The 23,027-nt window shown below is 44.9% G+C and overlaps 1 protein-coding gene across 2 annotated transcripts in view; it reads right to left on the reverse strand.

Moving 5' to 3' along the window:
* Positions 1–23,027, reverse strand: part of pdzd2 (PDZ domain containing 2) — a 631,303-nt gene that overhangs the window by 536,482 nt on the left and 71,794 nt on the right. The gene's annotated exons all lie outside the window — the stretch shown is intronic.

A 23,027-nucleotide genomic window follows, 5' to 3' on the forward strand; every position in this document is an offset into this window, starting at 1 on the left:
GCCCCAGTCCCTAAACTGAACGGGTCCATCCGTATTTTCGACAACCTGACACAGCTCAATAAAGCCGTAGCCAGAGAAGAAACCATGTCCTCCAGTGGACGAAAGGCTGACTAAACTCTCAACAAGCACGGTATTTTCAAACATGGATGCCTACAGCAGCTTTTGGCAACTTCCCCTTGATGAAGATTCCAGGCTGCTGACCACATTCATTACCTGCTTTGGCAGATCCTGCTTTAACTGTCTGCTGTTTGGAATCCCTTCAGTGCATGAAATATTTCAACATACGACCTTGGCCATTTTGCAGGGCCTACAGAGGATCATTTTCCATATGGACAGTGCATTGGCTCACGATACAACGGTGAGGAACATCACAAGAGACTCACAACAGTCTTAGACCACCTGCAAGAAGCAGGGCTGATGCTGAATGCAAAACGTGAGTTCTCCAAAACCTCAATGTGGTTCCTGGGCCACACCGTTAGCAATAAAAGCATCACAGTGGACCCACAGAAAACTAAAGCTATTAGGCAGTTCCCAACCCCATCCTCAGTTCTGGACCTCCAACAATTCTTGGGGATGATGAACCAGTTGGCAAAATTTTAACCTAATTTGGCACACTTCATAGAACCTTTGAGGCATCTGCTTAAGACAGGCCAGGCATGGCGCTGGGACAACAAGAGCAAGTATTCACTCGCATCAGGGCGATGCTGCTCTCTACTGACATTCTGGCTCACTAAGGCCCATCCTTGCCCACCACCATAGCAGTACATGCTTTGTCCACAGGTCTTGGAGGGTCCTATTTCAGGAACAACTAGATGCAAGTGGCCAGCCGCTGTATTACACTTCCAGAGGGCTGCTGGACACTGAGACGAGACACACCATCATAGAAAAGGAAGCCCTCGCCGTCACGTGGGCATGCAAGAAGTTTACAGACTCTCTCATTGGCTTCAAGGTCACTATTGAGACAGGCCATAGGCCATTAGCCTCATTACTGGATGAGAAGGAGCTAACAAAGATGCCTCCCAGAATCCAACGATTCCGCCTATACCTCATGAGGTTCGCCTATGAGACGATATACGTTCAGGGCAAAAACCAAACAATGGCAGACGCACTTTCCAGGGCCGCAGTAGGCCTTTTGACTAAACAGGATGTTAATCTCATCAAAGAACTGGAAATGTACTCCTAATTGACAAGGAGACACCTGCCAGTGACCACAGCCAAACAACAGATTCACCAGGAACAAATGTGTGGTGAGGAGTGTGCCCACATCTGCCATTACTGCCAACAAGGGTGGCCACAACAGACCAAGCGATGGTACCACGAAAGCTTGGTTCAAACAAGAAAAACACTTCACAGTCATAGACAATCTCCTGGTCTACAATGAGCGGCTGGTCATCCCAGTTTCCCTGTAGTCGGAGATTCTTCAAAAAAATACACTAGAGTCACCTGGGCATCACCAAGTGCAGGACACGAGGCCAATGTGTTGACTGATGGCCAGGCATTTCCAAGGCGATTGAAGACACCAAACAAACCACCAGGTGTGTGCGCTGCACAGGCAGAACCAAAGAGAGCCCCACATCCCCATACAGTTCCCTACCAGGCCATGGGAGAGTCTAGACATTGACATATTTGTCTTCAAGAGCAAATTGTTCCTCACAGTGGTGGATTACTTTTCCAGGTGGATTGAGGTGAAGCAATATATACAACTACCACAGATAGTAATTAAGGGACTGAAAGATGTTCACGAGCCACGGCATCCTGGTTGAGATCGTCCAACAACAGCCCACAATTTTCAAATGAGCACTTTGCCACCACATCTGGCTTCCACCACTGCACCAGCTCCCAGAGTTACCCACAGTCAAATGGGGAGGCCGAAAAAGGGTCTGCACTGCAAAAACCCTCCTAAAAAAGAATGAGGACTTCCCACAGCACTGCTCACATACAAGACCACCCCTTTACAATGCACCTGGCCCCATCCAAACTCCTGATGGGCAGGAAACTCCGCACACAACTTCCAATCCTGCCGGAGAAACTAATAACAGGGTTGGTATTACCAGGCTATCCAAGCAAGAGAGCAGTCCTACAGGCAGAAGCAGGCCGTGAGATCCTTGTGCCAAGGGACGGGAGGAGGAGGCCCAAACATTCCTGGGAGGAGGTGGCAGAATGGGTCAGCTCCCATGATGTGGTGCGACACACCTGGGTGCGGTGCCACAAGCGGTTTAATGACCTCTTGTGATCGGGAAGGCTGAGTACCGTGTTGGCATGGTTCACTTAGCACAGCAGTTAGGTTGGCCCCACCCCTCTCAGCAACCCCCAACTCAGAGTTTTGTTATTGCATTCAATCATTCATGGGATGTGGCCTTTGCTGGGTGGGCCAGCATTTATTGCCCATCCCTAGTTGCCCCTGACAGGGTGGTTCTGAACTGCCCTCTGTATCTGCTGCATGTGGTGCAGGAACACCCACAGTGCTGTTTGGGGACGAGCTCCAGGATTTTGACCTAGACGCAGTGCTGGAATGCCAAAAAGATTTCAAAGTCAGGGTGCTGAGTGACTTGGAGGGGAACTGGAGGGCAGGTGGCAGTGTACCCATCTATCGGTTGCCCTTGTCCATCTGGGTGGTAGTGCTCGTGGGTTTGGAACGGTCTTAGAGTGTGAGTGGCAAATGTGATGGAGGCAAGGGGGTCAGCCCTGGCTGCTTGGAGTGAGTGTATGGTGGCTCCAGGGTCACGAATCGGATGAGCCCTGCAAGGTTTTCTTCAGGTGGGGGTAGCAAGGCTGCAATGGCAATCCAGGTACAGGGTGGACTAATCAATGCTCCTCTTTCCTTTCAGGGAAAGACCGCACACAATAATGCTGAGCGGCTGCAGACTGGCGGAGGGCAGCCCCACCTACTCATACTCACCAGATACGAGCAGGAAGCTCTCGAGCTGGAGAGGCGCCATGTGCCCAGGTCTACCGGCAGCAGTGAGGTTGGGGTGCCAGGAGGTAAGAGTGCTGTGCACTGAGGTCACAATGTCTGTCAGTGCAAACATTCCACTGTTGACTGTTTATTGAATTCAGCTTCCAACCTGGGTTTCCCATTGATTATGGAAGGAGGAGAACATCCTGATCCGGGTGCCAGGCACACACATTAACAGTGTAACAACTTCAACTAATCAAATGTGTTTGTTCTTCCTTTCAGCCTCTCTGGAGCATGCCCGGACTCAGGAGATAGAGGGACTGCTGCTATCACCTGAGATTCCTGAAGATATACACGCACCAGCGTCACACCCTCTCAGCCAGGCAGGCACCAGCGCAGATACCAGCACCTCGATGGGGATAAGATCATCGGCTAGTGTCCCGGGACACAGTGGTGAGGGCACTTCACACTCGCTTGAGGTGCAGATGGAGACAGAGAATGCCCAGGGCGCCGGCAGTCAGCACAGGCTCCACAGGTCAGAGGACACCCGCCAAGGTCATCAAGGCCAACAGGACAGCAGAGTGAGCAGGCTGTCTCCAATGCCAATGCCAGCAAGGGGGGAGCACCTAGACGTAGCACTCGCAAACGTAAGCGTAAATCACCTTAGGCACAATATGGGCTTATTACTGGTGGTTTTCTTTGGCCCCATGTTTAAGTTGTTTTTAAGTAGGTGTGCTGTTCAACACCTTTTAATGTACTTTGATTTCTGTATGCAAGTTTGCAATCATTAAATGTTTTGGTTCTCAACAAGCTTCATTAGGGTGCTTCATTAGTTCTGCAGGTGAACGGGAACTTGCTTGTCATTGAGCTTTATTGACAAGGCACATAGTTAATGTTCCTGACCAGGCAAATGTTTCTCTCAGGTATCGAGCATGGAGCCTGCAGCCCTGGCATGTGTTAAAGGTTCATCTTTGGTAAACTAGCTGAAAGAGCGTTGGATCAAAGCCTCCCCGGTGTCCCTGCCTCCCTGGAGGTTGCCTGGTTCAGCATCGATCCCCTCAGCGTTCTCCTGAACGTGCTCAGCCTTGGACTCACTACTGGACTCATTGTGTGCAGCCAGAGCATCTACATCTACATCTTCTTCCTTCACTGCGTCCCCCCTTTCCAGTGCAAGATTGTGGAGAGAGCAGCATGCAATCACTATCAGTGACACAGGATCTGGGGGTATTGGAATGCACCCCCTGAACGGTCCAGGAATCAGAAGCACATCTTGAGAAGACCGATGGTTCTCTCTACCGCAGCCCTTGTGGAGGTGTGGCTCCTACTGTACTGCTGCTCAGCTTCAGTTCTTGGATGGCAGAGGAGCATCATAAGCCACCTTTTGAGGGCACAGCCCTTATCATCCAGCAGCTATCCATCCAGCCGGGTTGGAGCACTGAAGAGCCTCGGCACCTGGGAGTGTCTGAGGATGTAGGCGTCGTGGGAGCTGCCTGGGTACCTTGCACAAACTTACAGAATCTGCATCCTGTGGTCACACACTACCTGCACATTGATGGAGTGGAATCCCTTCCGTTGACAAAGGCTCCCGGCTCACCTACTGGCGCCTTGATGGCCACATGTGTGCAATCGACTACACCCTGGACACGGGGGAAGCCAGCAATCACTGCAAAGCCTCTGGCTCGCTCTGTCTGGCTGGCCTCGACGGAGCGGTAGTGAATGAAAGTCAATGCGCGCCTGAACAGAGCGTCTGTCACCAGCTTGACACATCTGTGGACAGCTGACTAGGAGAGTCCACAAAGATTACCCACCAATCCCTGGAAAGAGCCGGAGTTATAGAAGTTGAGGCCAGCTGTGACCTTCAGCGCCAATGGCATGGGGTGTCCACCCACACAGTTGCAGCTGATCTCAGGGCCGATCATCTGACAGATGGAGGTCACTGTCTCCCTCGAGAGTCGGAGCCTCCTTCGGCATTGCATCTCAGACATATTGAGGTAGCTGCATCGCCACATGTAAACCCTGGCAGCAGGATAGTGGCGTCTTCTGCGGCCCCTTCCACCTTGCACTTCCTGTTGGCCCTGCGCCCCTTGTGCCTGCGCCTATCCTCCCAAAAGTGGCTCCCCTGGAGGCTGAATATGGACTCCTGGCCTCCTCCCCTTTCTGGCCCTCTCTTCGTCCTCAGAGGAGAAGCCTCCAGTGGAGAGCACAATCCCCATTGCCAGGGTGAGGGAAGGCTGTCTGATACCTGCAAGGCCCCAAGTGTTATGGTTCCGCCAGAGTCCTCAGCTGAAGCCTGTTTTTTCTGTCAAAGCAGCTCTGAAGAGAATTGAAGTTGTCCTGTTCACACAAGCAAGTAGCAGTAAGTTTAAAACCTAAAGTACTAACAACTCACATTAGCGAGCCCACTCACCCCTCTTAACCCGCCCATGGATGAGGTTTTTAAAAATGTGGTCTACCCGCCTGCCGTGCGACGCACTGAAAATCACACGGGCTGCGACAAATCATTGCCAATTACTACCTCAAGAGCCTTAACTGGCCCGTTAATTAATGGTGGGCGCGCCTCGGAACTCATAGCGTGCCCGCCCACCAAAATATCACGATGGCGCGCGGTGACTTTGGGATGAACGACCGACGTCATCACGTCATTTTACATGTCGGCGTGTTAGGCCCACCCCAGCACGCCAACAGCAAAATTCTGCCCAGAGACTTGAAGGGGCTGATGGAGTAGTAATAATGATGTAAATACATGGAGTAAACTAGAATGACTTGAAGTACATTGGATAAAGACTTGGGGAAGGGTAGTATAAGGGTCTGGCACATGTAGGGCTAACGTGGGACTGAGTACAGTATCAACCACACATTGATGTCAGAGAATTCATTGAGAAAGTATTTATTGGCCTGAGGTGTTGGATACCATTTGGTAGCTCCTAATGAAATCTTTGTATTCTTATGTAGGTTAACGTAACTACAAGAACTATGTACATGTATATGGTAAAGGGTTCAAGCTGGGAGCTGTCTCCATGCTTGCTTGTGCACACGGCTCTGTCCAAGACTAGACTGATCCCTAGGTGTGGGTCATGTTCCTGACCAGGCAAATGTTTCTCTCAGGTATCACAAGCAAGCATGGAGACAGCTCCCAGCTTGAACCCTTTACCATATACATGTACATAGTTCTTGTAGTTACGTTAACCTACATAAGAATACAAAGACTTCATTAGGAGCTACCAAATGGTATCCAACATCTCAGGCCAATAAATACTTTCTCAATGAATTTAGGTTTACTGGATACTTTTTGAATTCCTTCAATAAATGTTACTGTTGCCATGATGTCAATGTTGGATGTAAAAGGTGACAAGGGTGTAATTTCTGCTGCATTAACTAATTATTGCACCACCAGAGAAAAGGCTCTTTTATACTCACCAGCTGTATTTTTGATGTGAGGCTCTGCTATTAAAATTGACCGAAAATACGCAATGGTGTTTTCCCTCCAAAATACATCTGAAAAATTTTTCTAATAAAAATAAACTCTGCCCCTATCATATCTATTTGTCAAGCGATATAAATAGGGGCCTGATTTTAACTCGGTGTAAGTGATTGGGTTCTGAGCGAGTTAAAATCTCACCCATTGAATGGAATCTTGTGGTGGCGATGGAGGCTTGGTCCCCCATATTGCCTCTTTTCAGGATGATCCATCACATCTTGTGCCACTCAGGCACTGAACAGGCTAGCGGCAGGCCTACCCCAAGATCAAGGACCAGGGGGAAGAAGTTCCACCCACTGAAAGCTGCTGGCCAATCAGAGGCCATCAGCAATTCCGTACTCACCAGCAGCATCGAGGGGGGGCAGTGGTTGCTGCTGGTACAACACCCACTTAAGGCCTCAGATCGAGGAAGGAACCCAGGCACAGGCAAGTGATGGCAGGAAGGGGATCGCGGGAAGGGGGGAATAGGGGTTGTCAGCAAGTGCTGGGGTGGGTCGGGGGGTGGGCGGGGATTTTCTATTCTAGGGCACCCCACTTCTCAATGCCAGGACCCTTGATCAGGCATTGAGTGCCTTTGAATGAGTTAATACCAGCAGCAGTGGAATGAAGCCCTTAAGTGGGCATTAATTGTGGCAGGGCAGGAAGGCCATCTACGGGCCTTCTTAGAAAATAGGAACATAAGCCTTATTAGGAAGATTAGGTCATTCAGCTTTTTGAGCCTGCTCTGTCATTCAATAAGGTCATGGCTGATCTAGTTGTGGTCTCAACTCCACTTATCTGTCTGCTCCCCTTTAACCCTTGACGCCCTTATCCATCAAAAATCTGACCCACTCTGCCTTGCATAAATTCAATGACCCAGCCTCCACTCCTTTCTGGGGATGAGAATTCCACATACTAAGACCCTTTGAGAGAAAAAAATTGTCCTCATCTCCATCTTAAACAATAGACATCTTATTCCTAAACTGTGTCTCCGGTTCTAGTCTCCCTCACAAGTGGAAACATCTTCCCATTATCCACCCTATCAAATGCCGTCAAGATCTTATGTTTTAATAAGATCACTTCTCATTCTTCTAAACTCCAATAATCAGAGGCCCAACCTGTTCAGCCTTTCTTCATAAGATAAGCCCCTCATCCCAGGAATGAGTTGAATGAACCTTCTCTAAACTGCTTCTAACACAATTTTATCTTTTTATCAAATAAGGAGACCAAAACTGTACACAGTATTCCAGATGTGGTCTCACCAATGCCCTGTACAGCTGCAGTAAAACTTCCCAACTTTTGTGCTCCATTCCCCTTGCAACAAATGCCAACATTCCATTTGCCTTCTGTTATGACACGGCAGATGATGTGTGCCAGGTGGATCAAATCCACAAGGGAAATCTGATCCTACTATCACAGCAGTTTTGCAATTTGTATTTATTTCGATGCATGCAATGAATTCAGAAGTCCACCAAGACTTTAGAGATTTTTTTTTAAAGTAGAATATTTATTAACAAAAGAGAAGATTTCAAGCACATACGTAGAACTATAAATTCCTGCTATAATAACTCCTACAATCTCTAATTAACCTGACTCCCAGTTACACCTCCTTTAAGGCAATTGTCCAAAAATAGATTTTTAGATTTTAAACAGATCCCGCAAATTAACACAATACCCTGGACAGTGAAATTCAAAATGGCTCTCTGCAGCTTCAGTTTCTGTAGACAGTAGGTTTATGCACAAATGCTGGAGGCTTCTCACACTTTTGTTAGATCTTACAGTGCCTTCCCCTGACACATAGCCTCATTCTCCTATATATATGTTGCACCCTTTTTAATATGTAAATTCCATTGTTCCCATGTCTATGGAACTTTATCTTTCTTATAATATAAACCTTTTCATGTTGCTACTATTCTCATTAACTTCTTTGAAATTCAAATGCCCCTTCATCCATCAAAAATGCAAATTCCCTTTACACCTTACATGCTAAGGCCCCAACCATGTTTACTCATTAGCATATCAAAAAGGCACTTCTACACCTTACTTCTTTTGATAACTTCAACTTGCAGTCTGCTTGGCTACAAAATGAAATTCCAAAGACATATGGAACAATGGAATTTACATATTAAAGAGAGAAACATATATAAAGGAGAATGAAAGGCTATGGTGGGGCCCATGTAAGATCTAACAGAAGTGTGTGAAACAGCCTTCAAGAAGCCTCCTGCCATTTACGCACAAGTCTGCTATGTCCAGCAATTAAAGTTGGAGAAAGCTATTTGGAATTCACTGTCAAGTGGGTACTATGTTAACTTGCTTTTTTTTAAATCTAAAATTTATTTTAGACCATTGCCTTAAAAGGGGTGTATAACTGGGAATCAGGTTAATAAGGAATTTTTGGATTTGTTATAGTATTAAGTAATTGTAGTCTTATGTATGTGCTTGAAATCTTTTCTTTTGTCAATAAACATTTCAATTTAATTTTTAAAATCTCTAAAGGTCTGAGTGGACTCAGTATTTCTGAATTCAGTGTATACATTTTTTCCTAATAAATACAAATTGCAAAACCATTGTGATAACATGGCCAAGTTACCCTTGTGCATTTGGTCTCCCTGGCACACATCATCTGCAACTGCATCTCCACTGTCCTACCCTTTAATCTACTTTCTTAATTCATTTCAGCTAGAGATCTGCTTTTATACCCTTATAGTTACCTTTATTCAGAGTTAAAACACTAGTCTTAGACACACTTCTCCCCTTCAAACTGAACATGAAATTCTATCATGTTATGTTGATCACTGTCACCTAGAGGTTATTGATTAATCCTGTCTCATTGCTCATTACCAGGTCCAGAACAGCCTGTTCCCTGGTTGGCTCTAGAACATACAATGGTTTAATGAAGAGTAAATCGTGTTTGACTAATTTGCTAGAGTTCTTTGAAGATGTGACAAGCAAAGTGGATAATGGGGATCCTACAGATGTAATATATCTGGGACAGAATTTTGCCGTCGGCGAGCAGGGGGCGGGGTCTGCTTGCCAATGCGTAAAATGACGCAGGATGACGTCGGAAGAACCCATTTAAATTTTCAGGAAGGCGGGGGCGCAGCAAAATCAGCTGCGGGCCCGCCAACCTGTCAATGGCCAACTGAGGCCATTGACAGCATCATTTAAACAATTAAAGGACCTGCCCGTCCAACCTAAAGGTTGGTGGGCAGGCCAGGAGCGCCGGCGGCAAATAGAAAAAACATGAAACCTCATCTACCGGCGGGATGAGGTTTCATGCAGGGTTTTAAAAAGTTTAATAAAGTTAAGGGGGACATGTTAGGGAATTTTTTTTTCCTATTTTTAATCTTTTTCAAAGTGGAAGTGATCTCCGAGGCTGCACTTTGCCTCCGGGAGATGTGCACTCTTTTTCGTGCGCATGAGTGAAAGAATGCACTCTCACTTTTGGGGAATCCCCCCCGCCCGCACAGGAAGTGCATAGCGCTTCCTGCCGGACGTCACGCTGGGCAAACCTTAATTGGCCCGCCCACGTAAACTGGCGGCGTGGCCCGCTTCTCTGGTGGGGATCGGTTCCCCGCCCACCGGAGACTGGGTCGGGCCCGCCCGCCCGACAGGCAGAAAATTCTGCCCCTGGACTTCCAGAAGGCCTTTGATAAGGTGCCGCACAAAAGATTAATACACAAGATAAGACCACACGGAGTTAGGGGTAATATATTAGCTTGGACAGAGGATTGGCTAACCAACAGAAAGCAGAGAGTCAGGATAAATGGGTCTTCTTCTGGATGGCAAGCTATAACTAGTGGGGTGCCACAGGGTTCAGTCCTTGGGCCCCAACTATTTACAATCTATATTAATGACTTGGGCTCAGGGATAGAAGGTACTACAGCTAAATTTGCAGATGACACCAAAATAGGTGGGGAAGTAAATTGCAATGAAGAAATAAGAAATTTACAAATGGATATAGACAGGTTAGGCGAATGGGCCAAAATTTGGCAGGTGGAGTTTAACGTGGATAAGTGTGAGGTTATCCATTTTGGTCAGAAGAATAAAAAGGTGATTTATTATTTAAATGGAGAGAAACTTCAGAATGCTTCAGTGCAGAGGGATTTGGGTGTCCTCGTGCATGAATCGCTGAAAGCTAGTATGCAGGTACAGCAGGAAATAAAGAAGGCAAATGGAATAGAGTATAAAAATAGGGAAGTGTTGTTGCAACTGTACAAGGCATTGGTGAGACCGCACCTGGAGTACTGTGCACAGTTTTGGTCCCCTTACTTGAGGAAGGATGTAGTTGCATTGGAGGCTCAGAGGAGGTTCACTAGATTAATTCCAGAGATGCGGGGCTTGTTTTAGGAGGAGAGATTGAGCAGTTTAGGCCTATACTCGCTGGAGTTTAGAAGGATGAGAGATCTAATTGAGGTATACAAGATGCTAAGTACAAAGATACAAAGTAGATGTGGAGCGGATGAATCCCCTTCTGTTGCATTCTAGAACGAGAGGCCATAGTTTTAGGCTAATGGTGGTAGATTTAAATCAGAGAAGCGGAGGAATTACTCTTCTCAAAGGATCGTGAATCTGTGGAATTCACTACCTCAAGAGTGCAGTGGATGCTGGGACGCTGAATAAATTTAAGGAGGAGATAGCCAGATTTTTAATTAGTGACGGGTTGAAAGGTTATGGGGAGAGGGCGGGAAATTGGAGTTGAGGCCAAAATGAGATCAGCCATGACCGTATTGAATGGTGGGGCAGGCTCAAGGGGCTAAATTGCCTACTCCTGCTCCTAGTTCTTATGTTCTTATCCTGCTCTATGAACTCATTTTCCAGGCTACCTTTGCCAATCTGATTCACGCAAACTACATGTAGATTAAAGTCAACCATGATTATTGTGGTACCTTTTTTACACACCCAGTTTATTTCTTCCTGTATACCCTGTCTTACCATGTAACTACTGTTAGGGGGCCTATAAACTACTCCCACAAGTGACCTCTTACCTTTCCTATTTCTTATCTCTACCCAAACTGATTATACATCTTGCTCTTTTGAGCTAAGGTAATCTCTTGCTACTCTACTAATGACATCCTTAATTAACAGAGCTACCCCACCACCTTTTCCTCACCTCCTATCTTTTCAAAATGTCAAATACCTTTCTAAATTCAGGTCCCAGCCTTGGTCACAATGCAACCATGTCTCTGTTATGGCTGTCAGGTCATACATTTTTATTTCTATCTGTGCTAACAATTCATATATTTTGTTAAGAATACTGCATACATTCAAATATAAAGTCTTTAACTTTGTCTTTTTACTATTTTTGCAATCTCTAGCCTTATTTGCTGGTGTACTCTTAGTTTGTATCCTCTGTCCCTTCCTATCACACTCTGGTTATCATTACTCAAATTGCTACTCTGCTCTATTACCTTGTTGTTTCCCTTTGATTTACCATATCTCCTCTCACATGATCCCTTCCCCCACTATTTATTTTAAAGCCCTCTCTACCAAAAAGTCCGATGATGACCATAAAACCATTGCTGATTGTCATAAAAACCCATCTGTGCACTAATGTCCTTGAGGGAAGGAAATCTGCTGTCTTTACCTGGTCTGGCCTACATGTAATATCAGACCCACAGCAATGTGGTTGACTCTTAATGCCCTCTGAATAAGGGCAATTAGGGATGGGCAATAAATACTGGCTTAGACAGTGACACCCACATCCTATGAACGAATAAAAAAAACAGTCTAGTTATACAACTCACCAGAACACTCATCCCAGCGTTGTTCAGGTGAAGACCATCACAACAGTATAGCTCCCACTTTTTGTAGTACTAGTGCAGTGCTCCATGAATTGAAAACCATTTCTCCAACATTAGAGCCACGCATTCATCTCTCTAATATTATTTACCCTATGCCAATTTGCTCATGACTCAGGTAATAAACCAGAGATTGTTACCTTTGGGGTTCTGCTTTTTAATTTGGCCCCTAGCTGCTCATAATCCCGAAGCAGAACCTAATTCGAAGTCCTACCAATGTCGCTGGTAGCCACGTGGACCATGGCAACTGGATCCTCCCCCTCCCACTGAAAGTCCATCTCCAACCCTGAGCAAATGTCCCGAACCCTGGTACCGGGCAGACAATACAGCCGACTGGACTCACGCTTTCGGCTGCAGAGAACCGTGTCCATTCCTCTGACTATACTGTGCTCTATTACCACTATATTCCGATTAACTCCCCTAGTTTGAATGGCTTCCTGTATCATGGTGCCCTAGTCAGTTCGCTCATCCACCCTGCAGTCACCATGTTCATCCATACACACTGCAAGAACCTCAAACCTATTAATCAATTGCAAAAGCTGAGGCTCCTCCACTTCAACCTTCTCAATTGCCTTAGTTGTCCCTGACCAAATCAAAAAACCCTATCCTAAGGAGTGTGACTGCCTCCTGATACAAAGTGTCCAGGTAACATTCGCCCACCATAATGCATCACAGTGTCTGCAGCTCAGCCTCCAGCTCAATGACTCTGAGTGAAAGCTCCTCATGCCGCAAACACACCAGATATCTGTGCCCTGGATCACATTGGTGTTCAGAAACCCCACATTCTGCAGTCGCAACACGCTGTCTAGGTCAGGGATGCCCACAACCCATGAATGAATTTTTAAAAATAAAGATGGCAGGACTGGTGATGTTTTATTTATTGCCCATCCCTAATTGCCCTTGAGAAGGTGGTGGTGAGCTGCCTTTTTGAAGCACTGCAGCCTATGTGGTGTAGGTACACCCACAGTGCCATTAGGGAGGGAGTTCCAGGATTTTGACCCAATGACAGTGAAGGAACAGCAATATATTTCCAAGTCAGGATGGTGAGTGGCTTGGAGGGGAACTTCCAGGTGGTGGTGTTCCCATGTGCTTGCTGGGATATAAGGAAAGAGCTGAAGGGTGGGGCAAATTGGGGCAGCTTTTCAAAGTACCAGCACAGGCATGACGAGTCAAAAGACCTCTTTGTGTGCTTTAAGATTCTAGGATTCTATGAAGCATCTTGGGAAGTTTTGCTATGTTAGAAGGAGAAAGGTGATCTCAATCCCACAACCATCTTGTAGAGAACAAACAACCAACAATCTTCCATAATTTAAGTTACACCTAGGAAATGTCCTAGAACGGATGAAAGAAAGGCAAATGTAGGCCCCGAGGGAAAGTATCGTTTTAAGAAAAAGTAGGTTGGTTTCTGTTCACTTTGGACTTCTCTATTAAAACAGCATGTGCATAGACATCGCACTTTGGCTCTCACGGAGGCAAAGAAAGGTTGCATCTATTTACTGCGGACTGATGATTATTGGCACGTCTTAAGAACTTAAGAAATTGGGGCAGGGGTAGGACGTTTGGCTCTTCGAGTCTGCTCCACCTTTCAACAAGATCACAGCTGATCTTCTACCTCAACTCCATCCAGTTAGGGTGGGAAGATGGAGTCCCCAAAGATCTGTCAACTTCTGTCTTGAATATACTCAGGAGATTGTGCATCCAAAGCTCTTTGAGGTAGAGAATTCCAAAGAGTCACAACCCTTTGAGTGAAGAAATTTTTCCTCTTCTCAGTCTTAAATGGCTGACCTCCTATTCTGAGACTGTGACCCCATGCTCTAGATTCCTCAGCCAGGGAAATAGTTTTCTTTGTGTCTACCCAGTCAAGCCCCTTATGTTTCAATTAGTTCACGTAGGAACAGAGCATTGGTGTGTTGCCACGCTGCCAAATGGATAGCGGATTGAAGGAATGTTCCTTTATGCGAAAGTGGGGAGGAGGAGGTAACACTCTGGTGACAAACATAGACTGTAGCACAGAAGGGAAAACTTCAGTGATGTAATGTGCTCCCTTACCCCTTGCAAGAGACTCAGAGGAATCCTCTAGAAGGGTTTCAAAAGGGAATTTTAACAGAGATGGTCACAGAGCTGGGAGATAATGACACATTCAAGAGAGGAATGAGAATTTAGAAATGGACCGGGGATTTTAGAGAAGGGGAATGACAGGGAAGGGAGCACTGCCCTAGGAGAGGGTATCATTGATAATGTCATCTAGCATGGGAGTTCTGAACAGGAGCCCTACCTCCTTAGAAGTAAGCGCAAGGCAGTCATGAACATCCTTGTCCCCAAAAATAGAGAACGTACACTTAGCTTTCTCTGCTGCCCCACCCCTCTCCATTCCTTAGGCCCACCAAACCAAACTTCCCCACAGCATCCAACCCAACTCTATTCAAAATCCCTGTACTTCTCTAGTTTCTATGCACTCTTACCAATACTGACTCCAAGCTTATTTCATCAATACTTGCCCTTTGCTCACTACGATCAGATGCTTATGCCAACTAGTGCTGGTGATACCAGGCTAGTTTTGCAAATAAAAGATCATTCCCATCTGACATTGTTGAGTATAAAAAGGAAAGGGTGGGGAATCAACAGAGCAGGTGGTGGATCTCATGAACAAGGTGAGCTTAGAGAGGGCAAGGGAGATGAGGGATAACCTGCAGAAAGTTAAGGTTCAGCATTAGATTAGAAGGGAATTTAGTGGGAGGTGGGAGATAAGAGGAAGGAAAGAGCACAGTAGAGGATTGGAATGTGGAGATCCATGAATTCCTCACATTTGATATTTGAGAGAAGGGTGGAGAATAGATAAATCCCCAGCACCAGATGGCACAGCAACACATTCCATTTCACACCTTACTTGCTAGTAATTGAAATTTCACCCATGAGGAATATCAACAGCTAAAAAATAAAAGTGGAGATTGATATTTTTAAACAAAGCAATCATGTGTAACCTTGTAGGTACCCAATTGTTTTCATATTTCCAATGATGTAGAAACCACTCTGGAATAAAACTGAAGCATGATCCATGTATTGCAAGTCAGGATAAACATGAATTTTTAAATATGCTTCTGTACAATAAAAAATGCAATACTTTATTTAATCTTATTCTTAGAAAGCTAAAGTTATCAAAGCAGATGCCGATTATTCTTGCACAGTGACAATTTCACTTTGGAAAATCAACTTGGTACAAATAAATTTATCAGATAGAAAAATACATCTATCATTCACAGAAATTAAATTCTCAAACCTTAATCAAAAGAGCAGAACGCTGGAACAAATCCTACCTGGTGAAAAGAAAACTCTAGTGCTATTAAAGTAACTCTTCCCACAGTTTGTGTTTATAACAAGTAGAAAGAGTTGAGAGTAATCTCCCTGTTCCTAAGCGACTATCAGTCTTTAGACAGAAGTGACCTGTCATTGCTAGCTCTCTACTCAGGAGTTTGTAAGCAACGACCAACCTGTTTCAGAAAAGGTAGCAGAAAGGGGAAAAGGGTGAAAACATTATAAAATGGGGTCAAAAAGCTACATATATCATGTCTGACACATTTTGATTGATCTACCAAAAAATGATGGCATTGAACTTGGTTTTGCTGATATGAAACTGACACCAAAGCATCAACATTCACATTCCGCACCAGAAGGGCTGCTATATTAATAAAGGCAAAAAACAAAATGTCCTGGGTTTGTGCCTGAAAAAGACTTTGTACATGCAAATAATAAAGGGTCTGATGGAGACCTATTGCAAAACTAGTCTGGTATCACTAGCACTAGTTGGCAAAAGCAACTGATCATAGTGAGCGAAGGGCAAGTATGGATGAAATAAGCTTGGAGTCAATATTGGTAAGAGTGCATAGAAACTAGAGAAGTACAGGGATTTCGAATTGAGTTGGGTTGGATGCTGTGGGGGAGTTTGGTTTGGTGGGCCTAAGGAATGGAGAGGGGTGGGGCAGCAGAGAAAGCTAAGTGTACATTCTCTATTTTAGGGACAAGGATGTTCATGACTGCCTTGCACTTACTTCTAAATAGAAATGGCAACACAAACAGGCCATTCGGCCAACCAATCCATGTTGATATTTACCCTCTTAGCAATCAAATAGTACTAATCACATTTTGCCATGCATTTCCTACATCCTTCCAACCCCTTTTCTATCATTCACCTATTTAATCTAACCTTCAATATTGACACAGCTTGGGCCTCAACCATTTTCTTACTTGAATTCTGTTGATACTGGGAAAGGAACTCTCTGTTCTCTATTCAATATGCACTGAATGAATAGGTAAGTTATTGGTTCATGCACCATGTTGTCCAGTATGTGCATGACCATAAGTGTTTAGGGTGTGTGAATTAAGAAAATTTCTGTTTAGCTTTGTCAGCTAAATATCAAAAACTCTACAGTTTTAAAAATTGCTTTGTATATAGGATGACCAGGTCTAAATCTTGAATATGATCGATAATGGTGTGCATTTCCAGATATCCATTTACTTTCTTCAAAAAGAAATCTGAACATTTCAGTGGCGGTGGCAGTGCCGGGGGGAGGAGGATGTGGAATCATCTGGGTCGGTGCACTCACCTGCGGAGGTGCCCATCTGATTTTCAATTGTTACTTTAAATGGAAAAGGGTAGAGTGACCTTTTGCAGGCATGCCCTGTATTCAGCCCAATTTGCCTGTGACCTGAATTTTACAAACCCCATAGGTCCCCGCTGCAACCCCCCGCTAAAAAGTCGAGGGGAAGCTCACCCATGATCCCGACGGGTGCCCCACAGCCATTTAACACTGGGAGTTTTAAGGTGAGACTGCCACTACTTTCTCAGGAGAAAGTCCCACCTTAGACTGCTGCCAGCCAATTGCAGCTCTGTAGTCACAGCAGCGCTAGCCAGAAGCAGCGGCCACTGCTGGGCCTACAAGCAGTTCCCAGTGCCAAGGAGCGTGGACTGACAGGCAAGTCCAAGATTGGGAGTCTCAGTGAGGGTGGGGTGGGGGATGGTGAGTGTTGGGTGTTGGAGGTGGTGAGTGTTGGGGGGGGTGTGGCAGGTTCGAAAGGCCAGGGGGGTGGATCAAAGGGCAGGGCACCTCCGATGGGCCCAGTGGACTCCCAGTGAATGACACCACCACCCCACCACCCCCAAGCCCGCCCACCCATCCCACCCCCACCCCGCCCCCGCCAGCCCACGCAGCTATAGTGTGGCCTCACCTTGCTGCAGATAAAATACCAGCGGCAGCAGAATGAGGTCCTTAAGTGGTCATTAATTGGCCAGTTAAGGGCCTCAATTGGCCCAACAACAGACAGGCTGCCCTACACCTCTCTCGCCAACACCCCCACAACCCACATCCCCTCCCCGCCAGTAGAAGTGGTGGGCAAGCCGCCTGCTGGATTTTACGTGTTCTCCCTCCCCACCACCACCTTCAAACCCAGCGGTGGGGCAGCATAAAATCCAGCCCCATGTTTGTTCTGCCTGGGCTATCCATTGTGTCTGGGAACACCCTCCCTATATTCTCCACAGTATGATATGCCTGTGTGACCATTATTCCTGCTTTTACTACGTAACATCAAGATCCTATAGTTTAATCAAATACATTGTTATCATTAGCTTTATTTTGCATAGTATTGATACCTTTTTTTTCCAGGAGCAGTAGCCAGCAAGGAGTTTTGAAGGAGAGGCAAGAGGGATGGAACAGGGTGAGGTACAACAGTTGTCAATAGGAGGTTAATAAAGTGGAACAATATTTAAAAATATGTCATTGTCATGGAAGACTCCTGTCAGAATTACAGTATTCATAATATAATGGATTAGTGAAAAATTAAATATTAATAGCAAAACAAAGTAGTATATTAAAGATAATAATGCTAATGCAGAAAGTGAGTTGACCTAATGCAAATCCAGAGAGTTAAACCCAAAAGCTTCAGCATCCGTAGGAAAAGTCAGCAGTACCAGTAGAAGAAATTCTGTGAAGAAAAACTTGCACAGAATCCTTGAACATAAATCTTTGATTATGCTGTATTAAGGGCATATGCCTTTCGCTGGCTAGCATTGCTAAAAAAATTGTACTTTTTAAAATTCATTCATGGGATGTGGGCTTCGCTGGCTGGGCCAGCATTTATTGCCCATCCCTCGTTGCTTTTGAGAAGGTGGTGGTGAGCTGCCTTCTTGAACCCCTGCAGACCATGTGGTGTGGGTACACCCACAGTGCTGTTAGGAAGCTACATTTTCCCCCATCAATTTTCTCCCTTTGTCTCTCCTTCTCCAAAAGACTCTGAATCGTGCCTGGAACAGGGTATTCCCTTTATTTTTACAAGTGATTATTCTTCATGTGTGATTGACCTTTAGACATGGGCATAAGTGACTATTCAATTATGGTGGGCAGCATAGCTGGACCCAAACTTTCAAGGAGACAATTATTGATAAAAGTCAGAAGCAGTTAACTCTGATTTATTCTGCCTATTCCAAATAATGAATCCAGTACAATCCATTCATCCTTAATAATCCCCTCACCTTGTGTATCGACGATTCCTCTACTCTCGTCTCTAAGACATTGGTTCTGCTTCCATATGTACATGAAAAACAGCTAGCTCAACTTATCCACGATCCATCACGACCTTTCCACTGCATCAGTGCTTTCAAACTGCTTGTTGGATGAGCATTTTGGATGAGCTACAATTTCCTCCATTTAAACATTGGAAAATGAAGAAAAAACTTGCATTTATATAGCTTCTTTCAATGTCCCAAAGTACTTCACAGCCAAAGAAATGCTTTTTGATGTGTAGCTTCTGTCTCTGGAATGAGGCCTGAACCTATAGTCTTCAGACTCAGGGCAAAGAATGACCCACTCCCATCTGTTCCGCCCAACGTCATCCCACATCATTTTACGCGTTGGTGAGCGAGCCCCGCCCTTTGCTCGCTGACCTCAATATCCTGCCCTATGTCTCCGTAGTCCTATGGTTTCTCCACAACTCAGTTCCTCAGATTCTGGACTTTTGTATCCTTCCTCCATTCACTCACACTTTGGCCTACATGCCTTCAGCTATTTAGATCCCACCCTCTGAAATTACTCCTCCAAAACCCCACCTTCCTTCCTTCTTTGAGATCCTCCTACCAGCCAAGTCTTTGACCAAGCATTTGGTCACACCTGCTACAATCTTCTTCTTTGGTTCAACGTACATTTTTGTCTGATTACACCTCTGTGAAGCACCTCAGGACATTTTTTTTTACGTTAAAGCTCCTATTTAAAATGAATTAGTTGTTAATACAACCTCTCAATCTTTCTGATTAAATTTTGCCATTTATTCTCAATTTAGTGGATTTGACTTTTTCATGGCTGAATGTCATAAAAACAACAATATATATTTATACAGCATATTTGACATGGTAAATTATCGCAAGGCACTTCACAGGACTAAGTGCTTTCAAACATATTTGACACTGAGCCACATAAAATGATATTAGGTCAGGTAACCAAAAACACGGTGAAAGAGGTGGGTTTTAAGGAGCATTTTATAGGAATTAGAGCTCAAGAGGTTTATAGAGGGAATTCCAGAGCTTAGAGCCTAGGCAGCTGAAGGCATAACCACCAATGGTGGAATGATGAAAATTGGAGATGCACAAAAGGGCAGAATTGGAGGAATGCAATGTTCTTGGAGGGTTGTAGGGCTGAAAGAAAGTGTTTACAGAGGTGGGACAAGGTGAGGTCATAAAGGAATTTATGTACAAGGATGAGAATTTTAAAATCACAGAACAGCATATATGTGGAGACAACATGAGTGATACAATGAAAGGGTTATTGGAGTTTTTTTATTCTTTCATGGAATGTGAACATTGTCTAGGCCAGCATTTATTGCCCATCCCTAATTGCCCTTGAGACGGTTGTGATGAGCCATCTTCTTGAACCGTGGTACTCCCACAGTGCAGTTAGGGAAGGAGTTCCAGGATTTTGACCCAGAGACAGAAGGGACAGCAATATCGTTCCAAGTCAAGAGGGCATTAGATGACAAGTTTACAAGAATGGTTCCAGGGATGAGAAACTTCAGATACGAAGGTAGATTAGAGAGGCTGGGACTGTTCTCCTTGGAGAGAAGGCAGCTAAGAGGAGATTTGATAGAGATGTTCAAAATATGAGGGAGCTGGACAGATAGGGAGAAGCTGTTCCCACTCATAAAAGGATCAAGAATGAGAAGGCACAGATTTAAAGTGATTTGCAAAAGAAGCAAATATGACGTGAGAAAAAACTTTTTCACACAACAAGTAGTTTGGGTCTGGAGTGCATTGCCTGCAAGTGTGGTGTAGGCAGGTTCAATCGAGGCATTCAAGACGGCATTAGATGATTATTTGAATAGAAACAATGTGCAGGGGTACGGGGAAAAGGCAGGGCATTGCCACTAGGTAAAAATGCTCATTTGGAGAGCTGGTGCAGACACAATGGGCCGAATGGCAGCCTCCTGTGCTGTTAAAATTCTGTGATTCTGTGTGTGGCTTGAAGGGGAGCTTGCAAGTGATGGCATCTCCATGCATTTGCTGCCCTTGTCCTTCTAGGTGGTAGAGGTCGCACATTTGGAAGGTGCTGTCAAAGGAGCCTTGGCAAGTTGCTGCAATGCATCTTGTAGATAAACACCCTGCTGCCAATGTGCGTCAGTGGTGGAGGGACTGAATGTTTAGTGGTGGATGGGGTGCCAGTCAAGCGGGCTGCTTTGACCTGGATAGTGTCAAGCTTCTTGAGTGTTGTTGTAGCTGCTCTCATCCATACAAGTGGAAAGTATTCCATCACACTCCTTACTTGTGCCTTGCAGATGGTAGACAGGCTTTGGAGAGTCAAGAGGTGAGTTATTTGCTGCAGAATTCCCAGCCTCTGATCTGCTTTTGTAGCCACAGTATTTATAGGACTGGTCCAGCTCAGTTTTTGGTCAATGATAACCTCCAGGAATTTGACAGGAGAGAATTCAGTGTAAGTAATGCATTGAATGTCATGAGGAGATGGTTAGCTTCTCTCCTGTTAGAGACAGTCATTGCCTGGCACTTGTGTGGCACAAATCTTACTTACCACTTAGCAGCCCAAGCCTGAATGTTGTCCAGGTCTTGCTGCATATGGACACGGATTGCTTCAGTATCTGAGGAGTTGCAAATGGTACTGAACATTATGTAATCATCAGTAAGTATCCCCCTCCACTTCTGACCTTATGATGGAGGAAAGGTCATTGATGAAGCAGCTGAAGGTGGTTGGGCCTAGGACACTGTACCCTGAGAAACTCCTGCAGTAATGCCCTGGGGCTGATATGATTGCCCTCCAACAACCACAACCATTTTCCTTTGTATTAGGTATGACTCCAGCCACCGGAGAGCTTCCATACTGATTCCCATTCACATACCACTAAAAGAAATTCTCAGAGACACATTTGCCATGAATCGTACCCACATGATTTAAGATGCAGTCTCAAATTTTACACAATCCACCAGTGCCAACCCTATTACTAGGTATTTTAGGTAATGCCCCTGTAATATCTATTCCTGCTAGTAGATTTTTTTTAGTTGATTGTTTTTTCAACACTGACTTCATTTGCCAATGGCTATGGGGAGACCAAGAGGGGGGCTGTTGTCTGGACTTGTCAGGTCCACAATACAATTACATATCTCTTATTCAATGTGAATACCACCATGAGAGATTTACTGATGCTTCATAATGCCATCTATAAATTTGTTATTTTCGTTATATTAAGAAAACTGAGTGCAGATTGAAATTCATGCTCAATTGAGCTGATTCATCTGATACAGAAACCATCACAATGTGAACCAGCAATTTGTCCAGTTCTAATGGCCACACTTGAGAATTGTGGCAGCACAGCTGACTGCCTTAGACACTTTTCCAATTGACAATATTATACAAGTAGATTCTGTTTATGAGCTGACTTAGGTACAGGTGCAGAATTCACCTTCACTTTACTGCTACTTCCAAATGGAAAGGAGGACTAGTGCTGGACCAGCAGGCTAAAGTAGAATTACTTGTAGGATAGCAACATTTTAAGAGAATTTAGCTGGCCAGGTTAGTGTGAATGGAGGGTAAGGGGTTAAACATTATTTCTGGAGCTGAGGCTAATGAGCTTGTGACTACCTGAATGTAACCTAGCCAGGCTAGCAAACCGTAACCAATTCATGCACCACTAGGGCTAAAACAAACTGATGCCAAAGGTGGAACTAAATCAACAAGAACAAATGCAAGAAATAGTTAAAAGTGACAAAGAATGTGAAATATAGGTCATTCTATTAGCAGATACCTAGTACTTGCTTCCATGACCAGGATCTTGAAGGCTACGCCAGCACATTGCTTGCACATGCATTGTAAAGTTTGAGGGGTGGCAACAGTTTTCCAGCTGTGTGCTTTATTCAAAAATAAGAATAATTTAATCTTCTGGTCATCTTTAAAGAGCAACAACCTTATCACAATGTTCCAGGTGCAAAGAACATAGGACCTGTGAAAGAATTGAGAGAGAATTCTAATGTTTCATATTTTACAAGTCACAACATAAAGATGCCAGTTAAGAGTCAATTTTGCAAGACTCCACTCCAGGCATGGAGCCTTCCCAGAGCCAACATGTGAATACAAGAAAAATGGTATCACATTACACAGCCCTGATTCTCTGACTCTTCCTCACCAAGAGCAGTGGATTGCAACATCCACCTTTTAGTTTGAGTTCTTCATAGTTTCTGTCATCAGTGTTCCTATTAACCCACCTTTCAGAATATGCTACTAATACCCCTATACTCCTTTGTCTTCATAGAATCATAGAAATTTACAGCACCAAAAGAGCCCATTCAGCCTATTATATTTGTGTCAGCTAAAAATTGCTTCCCAGCCTC

Source organism: Cetorhinus maximus, chromosome 1 (assembly GCF_964194155.1).
Source record: "Cetorhinus maximus chromosome 1, sCetMax3.hap1.1, whole genome shotgun sequence".
Classification (NCBI taxonomy): Eukaryota; Metazoa; Chordata; class Chondrichthyes; order Lamniformes; family Cetorhinidae; genus Cetorhinus; species Cetorhinus maximus.